Here is a 19,457-nt window from a genome sequence, read left to right on the forward strand (position 1 = left end):
AAAAGAAAAGACGCTTCCGACTGGACCCGGATGGCTTTCTTTAGGGAATTATCACCAGCTTGGCACACGCCATCTCCGGGCAGCACTGGGAGGTCATTACCAGTCACCACCCAGCAGAAGACGAACCTGAACCTCAGAAGCCCAGGGACCTGCACCGCCCACCCACCCCCCCCCCCCCCCCAAGCCTAGCAGCTCCTCCTCTGGGGCCCTCCCAGGCTCCTTCCGCTGCAGACACGGAGGAGAGACCACCTTGCGTGTAAGCCCTGATGAGCACTGTGGAACGAGTCTCTCCTCCTTACCAACTACGTTCAGTTCAGTTGTGTGCAAATCCCCGCATCCAAATACGCCTGAGATAAAAACAACAGCACAATAACCGCCGAGGTGACGGCCGTGGACCCAGGACCTGGGCAGGCTCCTCCAGGATGGGTGCGTGAAGGCTTCCAGAATAGGTGGGTCTGGAGCTAAAAACGCTGGAAAGGGGTCCTTTCCTCCCTTCTCCCTGTAGGGGACCCACCCCAAGTCTAGTGCTTTTCTCCAGCTCAGGTCAAGAGCCTCCTTAGACTTTTCTTCAACTTGTCAGTTTTCTCATCTGGACAACGGGTCTGATAATTACTACCTCGCGGGGCTTTGGGGAGAAGGAAGCAAGGCGGCAAATGTACAACACAGTGCACAGTGCCTGGCCCGGAAGAGGAGCTCGGAGATCTCTGTTCTGGTTTTTCTCCCTCCTGGAGACTTACCTTTGTGGGCTCTCCGTAAATGTCACTTCATAATAATGCCATTATTATTTTAAATTTTAAGCAAATCTTGATTGCACATCTTCAAAAGCACAGGTACAGAGCCAGCCCCAGAGACACAATGAACAACACACGGTGGCCAGCAGGATAATGGTGTAGGGGTCTTTCAGGCCCAGAAGAAGCCAATTTCTTTCTTTTTTTTAAAAAAAAATTAACATTGATTTATTTTTGAGAGACAGAGAGAAACAGAGCATGGGCAGGAGAGGGGCAGAGAAAGAGGGAGACACAGAATCCAAAGCGGGCTCCAGGCTCTGAGCTGTCAGCACAGAGCCCGACACGGGGCTCGAACCCACAAACTGTGAGATCATGACCTAAGCCGAAGTCAGACCCTTAACCTACTGAGCCACTCAGGCACCCCAAAGCCAATGTCTTTAATTGCCTGTTGCAACTTACTGGACCAAGTTTTGTTTTCATCATTTTTATTTTTATTTTGTTAGTTTTCCCTCTATACACCAGGGTATTTAAGACAAAACGCATTTCAATTTCACAAATATTTTGAGAAATAAATTCTCAGAAAAACCAGCCAGTGGATCTGTCATGGTACAACTCCGCTAACTTTACTAACAAAAGCATCGTATGCTGTCAGAATCCTGAGGCTCAACATATCCCTTTTCACTTTGGCCACCGGGAGGCTCAAATCTAAATTTACTGTCCAACTGAGTAACACCCTAGCTGACATTGAAAATGTAATTTTGCCTCCTGCCTTGTTTCTGATCTCCTTTATCTCACTCTGTACTGTTCTAAAGCGTGCTCTTTAGGGGAAGTCATCTCATATCCTTTCTAAAAATGGGGCACAAAATCATTATATTGTAAAGGGCGAAGAGGGCGTCACGATAGAAATCACCTGATGCCAGAGCCAAAAGGTAGAAGAAACCTAAGTGTCCTTTGGTGGATGGATAGGTAAACAAAATGTGGTCTGTACTTAGAGTGGACTATTGTAGGCAATGTTCCTTTAAAAGGAGGGAGATTCTGACACCTGCTATGACGTGGATGAACCTGGAAGACACTTTGCTCAGTGAAACTAGCTGGACACAAAAGGACACGGACTGTATGGTTCCACTCACCTGAAGGACCCGGAGAGGTCAGGTTCACGAGGCAGGGGTCAGAGTGGCAGTTACCGGGAATGAGGAACTGTTTAACGGGGGCTGTTCCAGTTTGGGGAGAGGAAAAAGTTCTGCAGGTGGATGGTGGGGATGGGAAAGTGGTCAGTTTTGTAGTGCGTAGGTTTTACCACAATTTTTTTTAAAAAGTTAACAAAGGAATCACCTGCAAATGAACCCTGCAAAACTTCTGTCTTCTAGAAATGCCCTAGGCCGGTCTCTGCCATTTTATTCTTAGTAGAGGGAAAATGTAGTGCCTTCCTCGCGGACGCCTCTGCCCTCCTACCGAAGTTAGTTGTGTTCTAGAACTCTCCAAGGGGGCCTCGGAGCACAGAGGCTGGCTCTCCACCCCCACCGCCGGGCGCGGCTAACACAATCCCGCCGCAACGTGATGAGTGAGCAAAGGCCTGTCCCCAGGGCAGACCCGCGTCTGCCGAGCGGCAGAGCAGGGCGGCCGGCCCCGGACGGGAACGCCGTAAATGGAGTCTTTCAGCCCCATGGCGACTGTCATCGCCGCGGCCCGCAGGTATTCACACCGTTTTCCCCGTCATTAGTCGTATTATATCATCATCCGCAATTTTGCTTGTTATTCCCCCACCCCCACCCCCAACGGGGTGCGGGGGGAGGAGGGCTGTGTCATCAGAATACAGGGCGTTGAGGAAGAAGGCGGGAAAGGAGGGAGACCAGAGGGGACGACACACATGCCCGCTGCTTCACCTGCAGCTGATGACAGGCGGGGCCCACAGAGAGGCTTTGTTTGGCAGGGACCCGGTGGCACTGGCTGGCGACCGCAGGGGCCCTCGAAGTCAGTTGACGGAAGGTCGGCTGGTGCCCTCAGAAGCCTGGCGGGGTTTCTGCCCGATCCAGTGGCGCTCGTGGGCTGTCCCCTGAGCTGCAGGTGACGGTGTGCAGTCTGAGGCAGGGCAGGGATGCGGTTCCCATGGCAACCGGCTACCAACAGCCAGAGTACCACAGAGGGGGGCTCAGACTTTGCAGGCAGATGGCCTGGATTTGAGTCCTGGCTCTGTCACCGGCAAGCTCTGTGCGGTTGGCACGCAGCTAACCCTCTCTGAGATCGATGCGGGGACCACGATTCTACCCGTGAACACTCCTAGCGTGGTACTTGGTGCTTAGTCCCCTTCCCCCACCCTCTTCCCCATCAGCCTACTCGAAAAATACAGTCCTGTCGGTTTAGGTAACAAGACTCCGGACCCCCTCCCGTGTGCTCAGCTGGTCCCCGCCCTTCCCTCCAGCCGCCTCTAAGGGACAATGCTCACCGTCCCCTTCTCAGAACCGCTCCGGCTGGTGCCCGGCGGATCAGCAGCGCTGATTCTTAAGGGCTTGACCCAGATGCTCTGCAAACCTCGTCTCTGCTGGACGGCAGGCTGCCACCCAGAACACGGGCAGAAGTGATAACGATGCCAACAAAGTATTAGATACACAGAGAGCGTCATCACGGTCCAACATAGCCGAGGACAAATCTGCGACAAGGAAATTCGGTTACGCGCGTGATGCCGGGTGCGGTGTTCGGCACACAGTTAACTTGTAGTAAATACCAGCTCCCTTTATAGCCCCTTCTTTTCGCCCAGAGTGTAAACGATCCGCTTTCCATATGTAAGAATTGGCAGCCGCGAGGCGAGGCGAGGCCAAGGCAGCAGAGAACAATGAGCCTTTTTGGATTTACACAGTTTGTTGCTCGTGTAGACAGAGAAAGGGAGAGGAGAGACAGGTGACTGCCACATAAACGGGAGTTGTGGGGGAGGCGACGCTGGACGGCCGCGGAGTGGCTTCGTATCCTGCACCTGCACCCTGAGGGGTCCGGGCGGGAAGCCTCATACCTCCTCAGAACCTGGGAGCTGGTGAGAAGCTGGCTATCCCACTGCGTCACCAGCTGACTCAGGACAGCCTTCTGGGTGGACAGGGAGGACCGTGAGAAAGGATCTGGTAGCTGCTCCCCCTGAACTCCCCATGCTCTTCTGGTCCAGGAGGACCCCAAGACCCAGACCCAGACCCAGACCAGCTGTGTTTCAAGCCTCGCCCATGTGACCCGTGTCGGGTGCAGGCAGGGGCCAGAACAGAGCTGTTCCCCTACAAGAATATACGTAAGACTGCTCATAAAATGCTTAATAAAATAATCAGGCTCACAGAAGTTGTTTTTTTTTTTTTCCCCCAACCACAATAATTTCTCTTAAAAAGGTGATCTCTGAAACATTAAAAAAATTGTTTTTTAAAAAGGGGCGCCTGGGGGGCTCAGTCGGTTGAGCGTCCGACTTCGGCTCAGGTCATGATCTCACCGTTCATGGGTTCGAGCCCCATATCAGGCTCTGTGCTGACAGCTCAGAGCCCGGAGACTGCTTCGGATTCCGTGTCTCCCTCTCTGCCCCTCCCCTGCTCCTGCTCTGTCTCTCTCTCTCTGTCTCTCAAAAATAAATAAAAGCTAAAAAATATATATACTTAAGAATCTTTATGTTTGTATACACCCGTGTGATCACCACCGAAATACAGAACGTTTCTAGTACCCAGAAACCTCTCATGGCCCAGCCCCCAGAGGTGGCCTCTGTCCCGACCTCTGCCACGGTTCTGCTCATTCCTGGACTTCGTATAAATGGAATGATGTGGGATGCACTCTTCTGTGTCTGGCCTTTTTGTAGTTCGGTATCGTGCCTCAGACATTCTTTTGGATCATGGTGTGGTCTTGCAGTGTGTGCATGAACGACAGTTTATCACCAGTTGCCGTGTGCTTCCTCGTCTGTGTCTTTTCCCGGACACAGGCACCCATTTCTGAAGGGTATAAACGTAGGAGGGGAATCGCTGGCTCAGAATGGAGGCCGAAGGCTTGTCCAACGTGCAGCATCGCGGGAGAGGCTCCCCCACCCCACAGCCTCGCAAACCCCAGGATGGTCAGGCACTTGCAGTCTAGCCAGGGTAGTCGGCTCTATGACGTCGAGTACGTTCTTAACCGATCCATAGCTCGTTTTGTGGTTGTCACCTGACTTTTTGGTGTGATGGGTAACGACGCCGAGTCCCTTTCATTCCACTTTCTGTCATTTGGAGATTCTGTTTGGTGAGAGATCGCCTCCGGTTTTCCGCCCGGTTCTGAACAAGTTGCTGGCCTTTCTCTTACCGATTTGTAAAGATTCTGTGTGCCTTCCAGATGTGAGTCCTTTTCTGAATTCCTCTTCTCCCGGCCTGCAGCTCACGTTCTCACCCGCTTACTGCTTTCTTTTAGTGAACAGACTTTCTTAATTTCAATGGGGCCCAATTTATCAATCAGCTCTTTTATGATTAATAGCTTTTAGGTCCCGTTTAAGAAATCTGTGCTTATCCAGGGGCGCCTGGGTGGCTCAGTCGGCTAAGCATCCGACTCTTGATTTCAGCTCAGGTCATGATCTCGCAGTTTGTGAGTTCAAGCCCCACGTCGGGCTCTGCGCTGATAGCATGAGCCTGCTTGGGATTCTCTGTCCCTCTCTCTCTGCCCCTCCCCTGCTCTCTCCCTCTCTCTCAAAATAAATATATAAACATACAAAAAGAAATCTGTGCTTATCTGAAAGTCATGATGATATTGTCTTCTGGAAACTTTATTGTTTTACCTTTCTTATTAGGAATACAATTCATCTTGAATTAATGTTTGTGCATGCTACGTGGTAGAGGTCAGGATCCACTTTTCTCCACATGGATATCCAACTCATTTATCGATAAGACCATCCTTTCCTCTACTGTCTTGCTTACGTACCTTTATTGTAAAGTAAGCGGGCACGTATGTGTGAGTCTGTTTCTGAACTCTGAATTTGATCCCATGGGTCTATGTCTAGTCTAACAGCAATACCCCACTGTTTAATTGCTGTCGCTTAAGTTTGGTTACTCATAGTAGATCTTGATATCTACTGGAGTAAGTCTTCCAATTTTGTTCTTTCTCTTCAACATCGTCCCGGTTATTCTAGGTTCTTTGCAATTCCATATAAAGCGGTTTGTCAATACGCCTTACAAAAACACTACTGGGATTGTGATTGAAATGACATTGAATCTATAGATCAGTCTGGGAGACTTGACATCATAATAATATTGAACTTCCCAATCCATGAATGTGGTATGCCTCGCCACTTAGGTCCTTCCTTAATCTCTCTTTAGAAATGTCTTGTAGTTTTCAGTGTGAATCTTGCACATCTTTCAAAAGATTCATTCCTATTGAAAATTGTTTTTAATTTCATCATCTAGTCATTTGCTGCTAATATGCAGAAGTAAACTAAATTTCATATGTTGACATTTTATCTAGTGATCTTTCTAAATTCATTTATTCATTCTAGTAGTTTCTAGATTCTTTGGGATTTTCTAGTACATAAGTATGCCATCTGAAAATAAAAACAGTTTTACTTTCTTTGTATCTGTTTCTTTTTCTTGCCTTATTGGACATGTTGAACAGAACATGTTCTGTTCTGTTCTGTTCAACCATGTTGAACAGAAATGGTGTAGTGGGCAAGAGGAAAGTGCTTGGTAGTTTCATTTACATTAACAGTAGAGTTTTTTAAAATGCTCTTTATCAGATTAAGGATATGTATTTTTACTATTAATTGATGGATGTTGCTATTACAAATTACACTGATTGATTTTCAAGTGTTAAACCAACGTTGCATTTCTGGAATAAACTCTCCTTGGTCAAGAAGTATTATCCTTTTAATACCTCTGGATGTGATTTACTAATGTTTTATTTAGGATTTTCATCTACATTCATGAGAGATATAATTCTGTAAATTTCTTTTATTATAATACCCTTGTCAACTTTTAATGTCAGGGTTTGGCTGACCTTATAAAATGAATTGGAAGGTGTTCTCTATTTCCTTGTTCTCTACAAGAGCTTGTGTAAGACTGGTATTATTTTTTCCTTAAAGGTTTAGAAAATGACTCGTGAAGCCATATGAGTCTGGATTTCGCTTTGTCAGGAGGTTTTTAATTTCAGATTTGATTATTTTAAACAGTATAGAATTCTTTGGATTTTCCATTTCTTCTTGAATTAGTTTTGGTGAATTGTGGTTTTTAAAGAATGTGTCCATTCATCGAGGGTGTCCTTTTTGTTGGCATAAAGCGTTTCATAATATCCTGTCATCCCACTTAAAATGTCATTAGGGTCTGTAGTGATGGCCCTCTTTCATTTCTGATATTGAGGTGAAAAACATTTGGGGTTATTTTTTCTGTTTTGTTTTGTTTTTTCCTATAATTAGTCTTGATGGGATTACTGCTTTTGTTAATCTTTCAAACACCTACTTTGGCTTTGCTATTTTTGTTGTTGTTGTTATTGTGCCTCTCTTCTCTAGTTCATTGATGTCAACTCTTCTCTTGATTATAGTTGTCCTTCCATTTTTAGATTTAACTTATTGGGCTTTTCTAGTTTCATGAGACAGAAGCTTATATCACTGACTCCCAGCCTCCTTATTTTCTTGTTTGTAAATTAAAAAAAAATTTTTTTTTAGTTTATTTATTTTGAGAGAGAGAGTGGGGGAGGGGCAGAGAAAGCCGGAAAGAGAGAGAATCCCAAGGAAGTTCTTCGCTGTTAGCGCAGAGCCCGATGCAGAGCTCGAGCCCATGAACTGTGAGACCATGACCTGAACTGAAACCAAGAGTCAGAAGCTTAACCCACCGAGGCGCCCCCAGCCGCCTTATTTTCTAGCTCATGCATTTAGCACTAAAAATTCTCATTTAGGCCCTTCCTTAGCGGCTCCTCACAAGTTTCAATACGTTTATTTTCATTATCATTCCGTTCAAAGTATTTGCTAACTTCCATTGTGATGTTTCCTTTGGCCTATGAGTTAGTTGTTCAGAAGTACGTTGCTTAATTTCCAAACACTCGGGAATTCTCCAATTATCTTTCTGTTATTAATTTCTTGTTTAATTGCACTGTGGTCAGAGAATGCACAGAGAATGAAATGTGTGATTTCAGCCCTTTGAAATCTGTTGAGACTTGCTCTGGGGCCCAGCGTACGGTCTGGTTTAGTACGTGGTCTGTGACTCCACTTACCTCTTTTCCAGCCCGGTGCCATGGATATCATGCGTTTTAGCATTAGGTCACTTATCATTGCTTTACGTAGTTAATATTACCCTATATTTACCCTTTTCTTCGTTCCTTCCTGCAGCTTGGTGCTTCCATCTGGGGTCCCTCTCCTTCGGCCTGAAGGACTTCCTATGAGATTTCGTGCATGTTGATTTCCTGGTGACTAATTCTCTCAGCTTTTGAAGACCTATTTGTTTTAGCCTTCATCTCTGAAAAACGTCATCTTCAAAAAGATTGGCAGGGCTTTTTTTTCTTTCTTTCATCAATTTAATATTTTTTAACGTTTTTATTTATTTTTGAGAGACAGAGACAGACAGAGCATGCGCAGGGGAGGGGCAGAGAGAGAGGGAGATGCAGAATCCGAAGCAGGCTCCAGGCTCCGAGCTGTCAGCACAGAGCCCGACGCGGGGCTCGAACCCACGGACCGTGAGATCGTGACCTGAGCCGAAGTCGGACGCTTAACCGACCGAGCCACCCAGGCGCCCCAATATCATTCCAATTTTAGTATAAGCACTGACAAAACAGGAGTATAATGTAGGTTTTAGTACATTTATACTTGTCCTTTAAAAAAAAGAAAAACATAGGGTTCCTGGGTGGCTCAGTCCCTTAAGCATCTGACTTAGGCTCAGGTCATGATCTCGCGATTCATGAGTTCAGGCCCCGCGTCGGGCTCTGCGCTGACAGCTCAGAGCCTGGAGCCTGCTTCGGATTCTGTGTCTCCTCCTCTCTCTGCTCCTGCTCTGTCTCTGTCTCTGTCTCCCTCTCTCTCAAAAATAATGGGCTCTGTCTCTGTCTCTCTCAAAAATAAACATTAAAATTGTTTTTAAAAGAAAGAAAGAACAGAAAAACACCTTTCCTTCCAGCTTCTCTGTTAATTCCCTCCTTTAAATGAGGAGCAGATAGTCTCCCACATCCCCTGGTGGTTGGGTTTGTTTTTTTGTTTTTCTGTGAGTTTCCAGAAGGGTCCCAATAAATAATGCCTCCTTCCCTTACTCAGATCCCCAAGAAGCTAAGAAGCAAAGCGGGGAGGAGCCGTCGCAGCACCAAACCCCTTTTATTTTGGACACGGAGGTCCCCGGTTGCAGGTGGAGGTGGCTATTTGGAGCGGGGACCGTAGCTTCTCACAGCACACTGGGCACATCCCACACCTTTTCCCAACCAACTCAGAGCCCCATCCTCTGGGCCAAGTGCCATTAGCTCCACCTGACAGCCAGGAGACCCAGCTTCTAAGAATTAAGCCAAGGTCCTACCAGCTTGTAAGTCGGGATTCAGATCCCGGCCGGTCACAACAGCACAAGGTTTTAAAGGTGGACCGGGTTCTCAGTCCCCAAGGCAGGCTTGCTAAACGGAGGAGAATATATCATGTGTTTACGTGTGTGGACTCAGAACAGCAAGCCACCCTCTCCCTTGGTCACGGCACTCCAGGTGCAGTGGCCTCTTTTCCGTTCGTCGGATGGTCCGATGGTCACCACGTTCCCGGCGTGGCGTCCTTTGTGCTGTTCCCTCAGTTATCACGCTTGTCCCGGCCTCTTCACCCGGCTCACTGCACCTTCACAGATCTCCCTCGAATGTCCCATTTCCAAATGTCCATTCTGACCCCTCTCCCAACGCAAACCTGTTCCCCTTTATAACCGTCCATCCCGTCTTCTCATCTCCTTCTTTTTTTCTTTCTAGAACTTACCATACCTTGCCATCACATGATGAGTCTTCTTGTGATTTGTGTCCTCTTGTAATGTATATGTGTTGCCTCTTTTAGACCGCAGGCTCCCCAAAGGCGTGGGCACATCTGTTTTGCTCCTGGCCGTCCTCCCAGCCTCCGGCCGAGAACTTGGCACGGTGTTAGTTGTGTCTCCTCCTCCCCCTCTGTCCTCCCTCCACACCCCCTCTCGCTTCTCCCCGGGATGGGGGTGAGGGGGTCAGCCAGCTTCTTCTCTTCTTCCCCGGCACCCCCCGGTTCTAGAGCAGACAAGCCGGGGAATGTTCTGGGAGCCGCGCAGGTGAGTAGCAGCGGCTGCCCCGCGTGACTGTACTGGCCAGATCCTAGCAGGGATCCTGGCAGCTCGGCCGGATAACACGTTGGCCTGAGTCATCTCTGGCAGAGCTTTGCCAGGCTCCAGGACGGAACATGCGCGTGAGAAAGAGGAAAGAGCCGTGGGGTGGCACGCCCACCCCTCCTTCAGGGCAGACGAGGGAGGCGGGCGAGGATGCCAGCAGGGGGGGCCTGGAGGACCCCGAGTGAGGGGCCTCCCGTGCCAAGCGCAAACCCTGTTTAGGTGAGGACCCTTGTGCCACGTGGGGTCCCATTTTGTGTGTATTGAACCACATCTTCACCACTGGTTTGGGCTCCTCGGAATAAGGATTCTGTCACCTCTTTCTTTTATGTCCCACGAAACACCCACCCCAGCGGACGGCGCTTTATCCCATCCCGAGCAGCACTGAGCCCAGCACTGCAGGCACTGAGCCCAGCACTGCAGGCACCCACACGTCCTCAGCCAGCGCGGCCCAGGCCTCTTGATTCAGAGCGGAGGGGGTGTAGATAGAAGCCAAACAAAACGAAAAAGCAAACGACGTCCAAGGGCAGTGAAAGCAATTGCTGAAGATACTGAAATGCGCAGAGCCCCCCTTCCCCCCTCCTGCCAGCTTCCGGGCGGGACGGGGTGGAGGCCGGGTTTGCGCTGTGTTTTTCCACCCCGCGCCCTCCCCTGGCACCGCGGGCTTATCTGCAAGCGCATCGGCCACACACGTTTCGTGGCAAAGGGAGTGGCCTCCGAGGCTTTGCTCCCCTGGGTGGGTCTCACCCTGGATTCCTTCTCTGGGACTGTAGGAGGCAAAACAAAGCCCCAAACCGCTAAGCAAATGGGATCCAAGAAATCGATGAAAATGCTGCAGGGGGGCATGCTGGCTTCTGGAAAACATCTCCAGAAGCCCGGGCGGTTCCTGATCCCGACGACGGGTGCACGGCTGCCGTGGTGGGGAATGCTCTGCTTCGGTCCCCCTGCCAGAGCTAACCTGAAAACGACTCAGAAACCCTGGAGAAAGATTGAAAGGTAAACTCACTCACTTCAGCAAAATGGAGTTGTGGCAGGGGCTGCGGTGGCTGCCCCCAAGTTCAGCGATCGTACTTCACGGCGGGAACAGTAGATGCACTTAGCGCACAAAACGGAGATTAAAAACAGCGTGACGCGTGGGGGCGTCAGTGGCTACAGAGCAAGCCCTCCGACACAGCCTGCATCCTTTTGTTTTAATTTTTTTAATATTTATTTATTTTTGAGAGAGAGAGACAGAGAGACCAAGCACGAGCGGGGGAGGGACAGAGAGAGAGCTGGAGACACAGAATCCGAAGCAGGCTCCAGGCTCCGAGCCGTCGGCACAGAGCCCGACGCGGGGCTCGAACTCACGGACCACGAGATCATGACCTGAGCCGAAGTCGGACGCTCAACCGACTGAGCCACCCGGGCGCCCCCATACCCTGCATCCATCCTTAAAAGATGCCTTTCTTTTGTTTTTCCTTTCTTGTTTTTGGTTTTTGGTTTTGCTGACGCCGGTACAGCTGTTAGAGGCACATCCGGTCGAATGCACCACATCCCTTGAGGGGGGTCCAGCATATGTCATTTGAAAATGGCTCCAAGCGAGTAACGTACCACAGTAAACACACAGAGACCTGCAGACGCTTACCTGGCAGCTGCTGGGTCTGGACAAGTCCTCTCAGGGCTCCGAGTCTGCCTCCTGGTGGACAACGTGGGCATAGTAACGCACGCCTTGTGCTGGGGTTGTGGTGTGAACAGGACCCAGCCGGGCACCGGGTCCTACCCGTGAGCTGGCCGTGTTCACGAGCAATCAAGGCCGTGGTTGTCATTTATCATACGTTCTCTCCATTCGAACTATGGATGTGGGTCCGAATCACAGTTTTTCCTGAGACCCCTGGAGACGTGAGAAAAGGGCACGTAAGTGACTGGACCAAGGTCACAAAGCTGGTCAGAGGCTGAGCTGGGTTTAAAAGGCAGAGTTTCTCTCTCTTTTTTTTTTTTTGTCCCTTTGTTCCTTAACACCCCCAGCCTGCCCCCCAAAAAGTGTGAATGAGTTCAGCTTTTAGAAATGCGACCTTTTAGGGGCGCCTGGGTGGCTCAGTCGGTTAAGCATCCGACTTCGGCTCAGGTCACGATCTCGCGGTCCGTGAGTTCAAGCCCCGCGTCAGGCTCTGTGCTGACCGCTCAGAGCCTGGAGCCTGTTTCAGATTCTGTGTCTCCCTCTCTCTCTGACCCTCCCCCGTTCATGCTCTGTCTCTCTCTGTCTCAAAAATAAACGTTAAAAAAAATTAAAACAAATAAATAAAATGTATTTATTTAAAAAAAAAAAAGAAATGCGACCTTTTATGCTTGGTCTGCAATATGGAGAGTTATTGTTAGGTTTCCTCCCCCCCCCATACACCCCTCCCTCACTGCTCGGTCAGAAATCAGGTGGGGCCGGCCACACGCGGTGGTCAGGCAGGCCACCACTAACTAGTCTAGCCGGGTAAGAGTTAGCTAGAGTTTACGCACTTGACCTCCCAGATGACCTCCCACCCTGTCCACACTCCATAAATCTCCTAGCACAGTCCTCTGTCCTCCAAGGGGTCAGCTGGGCAAGTTAAGCCACTTGGGCCCCTTAGTAACATAGGGGAAAGTGCGGAACTCGGGGCTCACAGTGGCTCCTTTAACCACATCTTGTCCTTGCCCTTCGTCGCTGAGTATCCCAAATAAGCCGTGAGGAAGCCTAAAAATTCACATCTCTGAAGTAGATGGTAGGGGTGTGAACAGGTTGGGGGGGGCGTCACTCATTCATTCACTGGTCCGTTCGGCAGAGCGGGTCAAGAACCAAGGACTGTAATTAAGCCGTAGTTGAGATTCACCTGAGTTCCAGTTTCTACCCTGGACTAAAGTTCCAGTTTAAAGAGAGGACTCGGAGGGACAGAGGGGAGGACAGCATCTGCCGCCGGGGCACAGATGCCGAGAGCCGGTAGCTGGAGGGAGAGCAGACGGAGGGGCTGGGGGGGCCGGCTCTGGGCAGGAAGGGGGGCGGCAGAGCTTGGTTGAGTTCCTGGTGTGGCTTGGGGGCCCCGCTGGAGCGTGACAACAGGTGACCGTTGTCACGGGTCCTGGCGATCCCGTGTGCCCCGTGCTTCATGCACGTTGCCTCGCTGGGCGTCACAAGAGCCCAGCTGGCCCTGGTGGGAACAGGGGTCCCCGAGTCGGAGGAGGGGTGCACGACTCCGAGCTGGCCCGGAGAGGACCAGGGGGTCCGGGTGCGCAGAAAGGTCACGGAGACCCTGCGGAAAGACAGACAAAACAAGCAGGAGACAGCTGCAGGCTGTGCCCTCTCAGGGGGGCCCAGGGCACAGCTGGAGCCGGGCCAGGGGTCCCCCCCAGACAGCAGGGAGCAGGCTGGAAAGCTCTCTCCGTTGCCCTGGCAACACGGCAGCCCAGGTTCAGGGAATTATAATGAAAAAGCCACATGCAAATGAGGTAAATTACAATTAGGAGGAAGCACAGAGGGTCTGTCCTTGAGGAAGTGCTGGGGGGGTGGTGGGGGGGGTTGTGCAGCTGACAAAGGCTGGAAGAAGGAAGGGCTCGTTGCGTGCGTGCTGCATGCGGGCCTGGGCACCGGGGCCCCTGCGTCCTGCAGACCTGCTGGGACTCTCCCGAATCTGCGGGGGTCGGATGAACAGTGCGCGTCGTGGTTACGGGCCGTGCAATGCCCTCACTACACAGAGCAGAGGGAGCACGGGGCCGGCGACTCAGTACCTGGAATGGATCTCCTTTCGAATGAGAAAATACGGGCGGCAAGAGCTTTAGTGACTCGCCCAAGCTGTGCGTGGCGGAGGCAGGTTTGGGCGCGGGTCTCCCCACGATACACTCAAAGCCCGGCCACTTGCTGAGAACCCCGGGTGGTTAGGCACCTGCCCCACTACCTTCCCTGCACCCCCCCCCCAAGTTCTTCCCTAAAGACCAGCTTTCCATAGTCTGACACCTGGGAGCCGCTCCCACCTGAAACCCACCGCTCAGGCCTGCCCCGGTCGTGGGGTCCCCGCCGGCCTGGTGCCTCAGCGCGGAGTAGGAGACGCGGCCGAGGAGTCTGGCTAGGAGGACGGCCGCTGCCGTGGGGACCGAAGCAAACAGACGGAGAAGCAGAAGTCCTGCGTCACATAGAATTAAGAAAACAGGCAAGAGCTAAAACAAGACCAACGGAGATCGCTAAGGAAGAAGCTTCGCGAGGTGGGTGAAGATACCGCGTTTGTAAAACAAGAACAGAATTTGCTGAAAAGGAGGGTTCCCAGAGCGAGAGAGAGATCCTGAGCGAGAAATAAAGGAATCCATCGTAGTGCTCTATGGGGAGGCGGAAGAGGAAGAGGAAGACAAAAGTGTGGGGAGAACAGAGCTCAGGCGCCGGGAGACCCCGGAGCCTCCTGGAAGTCGCCTGTAGGGGCCCGTGCGCCCCGGACCCAGATCTGGTGTCCTCCATCCAGCAGACCAGACCAGACCAGACAGAGTCCTGCCTCAGCCGCTCACTGTCCTGGCCCCCACCCCCCCCCACCACCGCAGATGAGAGAAGTGCCCAACCTGCCCTTTGCCCCAGGGGTCAAGGGGCAAGTTGTTTAATTTTCCTCTGGCTGACCCCATCTTGAAAGTGATTCTTTATCCCCCGGAGTGCTGGAAACAGAAAGGCATTGTGTTCAGGTTTGCGGCCTGCAGTGGCGGGGGGGCCTTCCCTGGGGGCAGGGGTGTGTGGGCGGGGGCGCTAGTGTTTGTCTTCCTAACCCCCCGGTGGTAGCCCCGGATGGTGACCTAACTTCCAACCACCCAGGCCAGAATGTGCTGCCATTGTTTTGTCTCAAGAAGCCCCCGACCTTCGCGTGGAGTTCAGGGTCGACCCTGGAAAATATTAGTCATGGAAATGAGGACCCAGTGAGGGCCTGGGCTCATAGATGCCTCGGACCCGAGAAGGAGCCAGCTGATTGCTGCTTCCCGGGAGCAGCGACTCTGACCCCCGGAGATGCTGACAGTGGGACCACCCTGGCCCGACACGTGGACACCGGGTCACAGGCACCGAGATGGGGAGCGCCGGGCAGTAAGCCAAAACCCTACGACACAGATAGCTGCGGGGGAAACTGAGGCAAAGAGCGGTCAGCAGCGGCAGCACCAGCATTTGCTGGGCCAGACTCTTTGTCCTTCACCCTTATGCTGTACAGCCTCTCAATACTTTGAAAAACGTATGTTCTCGGATGGGGGTTAATCAAGAGACTATATTCTAAAACCACCTGCTCTGATTACATTGGATCGTTCTTTTTTGAAATGTCCAGTCGAAGGTCCCATGACTGGGTCTTTAAAAAAGAGAGAGAGAAAGGGTTCCCAGGGAAAACCAGAGGCGGATGACTGGCTCTCAGCCTGGGTGGCAGGAGCTGGGCAGAGATCTACAAGCCAGACTCCCGTGCGGCCGGAGGAAAGTCCTGTAGCTGGGCCCCAAGAAGGCACTGGTTGATGGCAGTGCAGACAAGCCCCAGACGGCCTCAGCCCTCCGCAGAGGACCGGGGACCCCTCGTGTGGCCATCCCGATATGTACAGAAATGTTCAAGGCCTCCTCTTTGCGTGAACTTAACCCAACCAGACGGACGGCGGTGAGACAAGGAATATTCCATTTGCCGAGTGATCTTAAGCAGCTGGTTTTGACCCTTCTTTCTAAACCCTTCAGAATACAATCAAGTTAACTGAGCTATTTCCTTTCTTTTCAGAGATAGCACAGAGACGTGACTCCAGGAATTTCTACAGCCTTCCAAGGCCCCGCTTCTTTGCTTAGCGGCCGAACGTCCGGGGCGGGGGAGAGGGAGGTAATATTTGGCCAGGGTGGATGGCGGCAGCCCAGCTCCTCCTGCCTCTAGCCACCTCCCATTCCCGGCTCACTCACCAGGCACCTTCGCTACAGGTAGGCTGACCTGTGGTGGAAACGGTTTATGAAAAGCGTTGGTCGAGTTTTTCCCGGAAAACTTGAGTGGGTAGGAGGCAGGACGGGACGGTCTCAGGTCCCCCTACCAACCTTCAAGCAAGCTGGGTCCGCTCCCTCAAAACCAGGGTCAGGTTGTCGACAAGTGAGGGCCGAGTTTGGTTTAAAAAAACAAACAAACAAAAAAAAAAACCGGGATATTTTTAGTGGTTTCTCACGGTTTGGGCCCTGGGCCAGCTCGATTCCACTCAAGAATGTCCTCACATTCTCTGCCTAAAACTTCAGACCCCCAGCCAGTGTCAGACAAGCAGAACTTCTGGGATCGGTGAAACGGACCATTTCAGTTAGCCCTTCTTTCTCCTCCCACCCCCACGCCCCATGGAATCCAACCACACAGACCCACGAGCAGTGAAAGCTGCGGCTGCTAACCCTAGGTTAATATTCCACATACTCCGATACGTATTTGAGAAGCGAAATCCTCACTGGCTTTTACAGTTACCAGGAGGGGAGCCCACGGGGGTGATGGAGCCGTGCGGTTAACACTGGTGAGCTGTTTGCTTTTGGTGCGTTTTGCTAACACGGGAAGGTCAGTGATCGTTTTGGAAGCTGGAACCTGCCATAAAACAACGTCTTCTCCCCTGACTCGTATACACCTGCCAAAGCCTTGCTCAACCTCTGTGTCCAGGTGATGCCTTTCCAAACCCCTTCAAGCCAAGGGGGCCCCCACTCCTCTGTGCTCCCCTATTACTGCACCCCATTTAGTTGCCATCCCAATATCTAGCCAATTAGACCAGGGGCTTTCCAGCACCCAGGACGGTGTCTTGTCCCCTAGGGATGCCTTCCTTTGGGTGCAGGCAGATGGCTTCTTACCACTAAGCCTCGCCTGACTGCGACCGGCGCATCTCGGACCCAAGATAGGGCCACGACTGCAGAAGAGTAGAAACGCTATGACACCAGAAGGCGTTCCGTGATGTGCGAAACGGTTCCGACGGCCCGGGTTTCCGCTTGTTAGAAAACATCGACCGTCCCTTTCAGTCTTTCCCCAGCAAACGGATCCCCCCTTGCCCTCTCCTCCATTGCTTTTGTAACCTGTCCCCCAAAAGGCAAACGACAAAATCCTCAGCGGCAGTGGGTAGATCGAAGAAAAGGTTAACCGAGCGAGTGCTGAGTCCAAATCTATACCCATTCTATTCTTGGCCACCTACGTTCGTCTGTCTGACCAGATTCCTCTGGGAGCATCCACGCCAAGGAAGTGTGACTTGCTGCCATTTGGGCTGTTGTGGATAAGTGGGCTTTTACTCGGCACGTCCAGAAACGTCCATCCTCACGGACCTACCCTTTGCGACGACGGCTGCGCCACGGCCGCGTACGAGGCGCTGAGAGCGCAGACGCTGTTTGAGTCAACTGAGAAATCAAATCAACATTTTTGTTCGTCGGTAAGAAGCCGATGGAGTATGTAATATACATGTGTGTGCCTGTGTGTGCGCATACGACATCTGTAAATAAATGACACGCATTGGCGGGAGCGGTGTTATTTGGTTAAGACCGAAGGCACTGTTTGAGAGAGACGTGGTGGTGGGATTACCTGTTGATACAGTAGGTGTATCAAACGTCACATTTCAGTGGTAATGGGAAGAAGGAAAGGAAAGAGGAGACATACCTCCTTTAGAATATGTCCATTCATCATTTTCTCCTTTGCAAACACCGAAAAAAAAGCCCGAGAAGCTGTGTGCCTTTCCTTGAGAGGTGCCCTTCAGTTCCCAGAGAGATGAAGTTCAGTCTGATGTCAAGGTTACCAAGGCAACGATGTATGCTTATGAATAGCAAAGCAAATAGACACATAAAACGTGAGTAAATCATTAATTCATTGTACTATTATTGATGGGATCTGGAGAGGCTTACATATTCCTTCTTCATTCCAAGTTCTCGAAAGTTTGCTTTCATCGCAAAGCAAACACTCGGATGGCCACTTTATGGATAATTATTCCCTCTCTGCCTCACTCTAGAGGCCGAGGAAGACTGGCTCTCAGATTTTAATGGATCAAAGAAAATGGTAAACCGGGCAAGAGACGTGTGCTTCGTGGTTTGGAGGCTGGGTTCTTTTTTTTTTTTTTCTTTTTCTAATTGGCGGCTGTGGTTTCTGTCGAGAATGGAAAATGCATTAAGGGTACTTGGTACTTGGACTTAAACACAAAGCACCTTTCGGTTTGACAAACAGATTTGAGTAGAGGCGAAGTCCCTCTGTTTGACCCACGAGGATGTCCACATTTCATGGCACACGGACAGGGCTGGGAGGAGGTGTGAGTCACCAGCTGGAGGGTGCTGCCCGGGGGCAGAGAGGTTAAAGGTCTGTGTGCGGTGATGCAAACCGGGCAAGGCCAGGACACCGGGAGGCTGGGGTTGCACCGAGGGAGTGTCCCACCTTCCTATTCTTCCAGGTGGCTGGAGTGAGTCAGCGCTTTCTCCTCGGTCGCCCACCCAGCCTGGGGGTCACCGCCAAGGTTAGGAAGAGGTGAACCGTCCCAGCTGGGCTTCGCCTCTGGCCCTCCTCATAGATCCAGACCACCTGCATAGAAGCCCCGTCGGGGGAGGCGGGGGGCTCCTGGGTGGCTCAGTGGCTAAGCGTCTGACTTGAGCTCGGGTCATGATCTTGCAGTTCATGAGTTCAAGCCCTGCACCGGGCTCTGTGCTGACAGCTCAGAGCCTGGAGCCTGCTTCGGATTCTGTGTCTCCCTGTTTCTCTCTCCCCAACTCACGCTCTCTCTCTCTCTCTCAAAAATAAATGTTAAAAATTTTAGAAACCCTTTCTTCACGACTGCCTCCTCCTTCTCTCAGGATGGCTGGTGCCTCAAAGGAAATGTATCCACGATCATTGCCATCCAGGGAGTGTGAGGCTGGAGTCGGGCCCTGGGCCGTGCAGCCAAGCCTGGGTAGCCAGAGTGCTGACCAACAGCAAGGGACCCCTGCAGCACACCTTCTGCATACTGTGCGACCCAGGCAAGTTGCTTAACCTCTCTGTGCCTTGGCTTCCTCCTCCATAAGCCGGGATCAGTCATGGAACCTGCCTGGAAGGGCTGCTGAGAGCATTGTCTGGATGGATCTGCACACACCGCTGATGTCTCGGCGGCCAGAGAAACAGAGGCCAACAGGATCGCGGCTCGGTTGGTAGCATATCCACTTTCTGGCCCCTGGTCTAGGTACTGGGTGCTTTCAGACCCTTCCGCGGAACTTTAACCGGGGAGATGTCGCTGGCCTCACGCAGGCCACCCACCCCTTCTCTCGAGGCCACAGAGGAGAATCCCTTGTCTCCCGTCACCCCGTGCATTTGGAGAGAAGTCTCCAGAGGCCGAGTCTCCAAGGCCGAGCTTGCACTGCAAGGTGAGGCCCGCTTGGCAAAGCGCCGGCCAGGAGAGGCGCTTCAAAAATGTCTCTAGATTGGATACACACAGTCCTCGCAGGGAGGTGCTGTGTGAAGGGAGACAGGAAAGCCATAGCCAAGTTCATGTGTGAGCTAGAGGTGCCTGGCATTCCACCAGAATGCCAGGT

The 19,457-nt window shown here is 51.6% G+C and overlaps 2 long non-coding RNA genes across 2 annotated transcripts; one reads left to right on the plus strand and one right to left on the minus strand.

Annotated features, from left to right (window-relative positions):
- Positions 1–2,081: 2,081 nt before the first annotated feature.
- Positions 2,082–17,806, minus strand: LOC122223761. Its single transcript, XR_006204462.1, has 4 exons — positions 17,572–17,806; positions 11,613–11,858; positions 3,172–3,375; positions 2,082–2,786 (listed from the first exon to the last, which is right to left on the minus strand). It is a non-coding gene; the product is annotated as an uncharacterized LOC122223761 (long non-coding RNA).
- Positions 17,807–17,864: 58 nt separating this feature from the next.
- On the plus strand, positions 17,865–18,899 carry LOC122223762. The gene is made up of 3 exons (XR_006204463.1): positions 17,865–17,964; positions 18,350–18,412; positions 18,747–18,899. It is a non-coding gene; the product is annotated as an uncharacterized LOC122223762 (long non-coding RNA).
- Positions 18,900–19,457: the final 558 nt, after the last annotated feature.

The sequence above is a fragment of the Panthera leo genome, chromosome B4, assembly GCF_018350215.1.
Source record: "Panthera leo isolate Ple1 chromosome B4, P.leo_Ple1_pat1.1, whole genome shotgun sequence".
NCBI lineage: Eukaryota > Metazoa > Chordata > Mammalia > Carnivora > Felidae > Panthera > Panthera leo.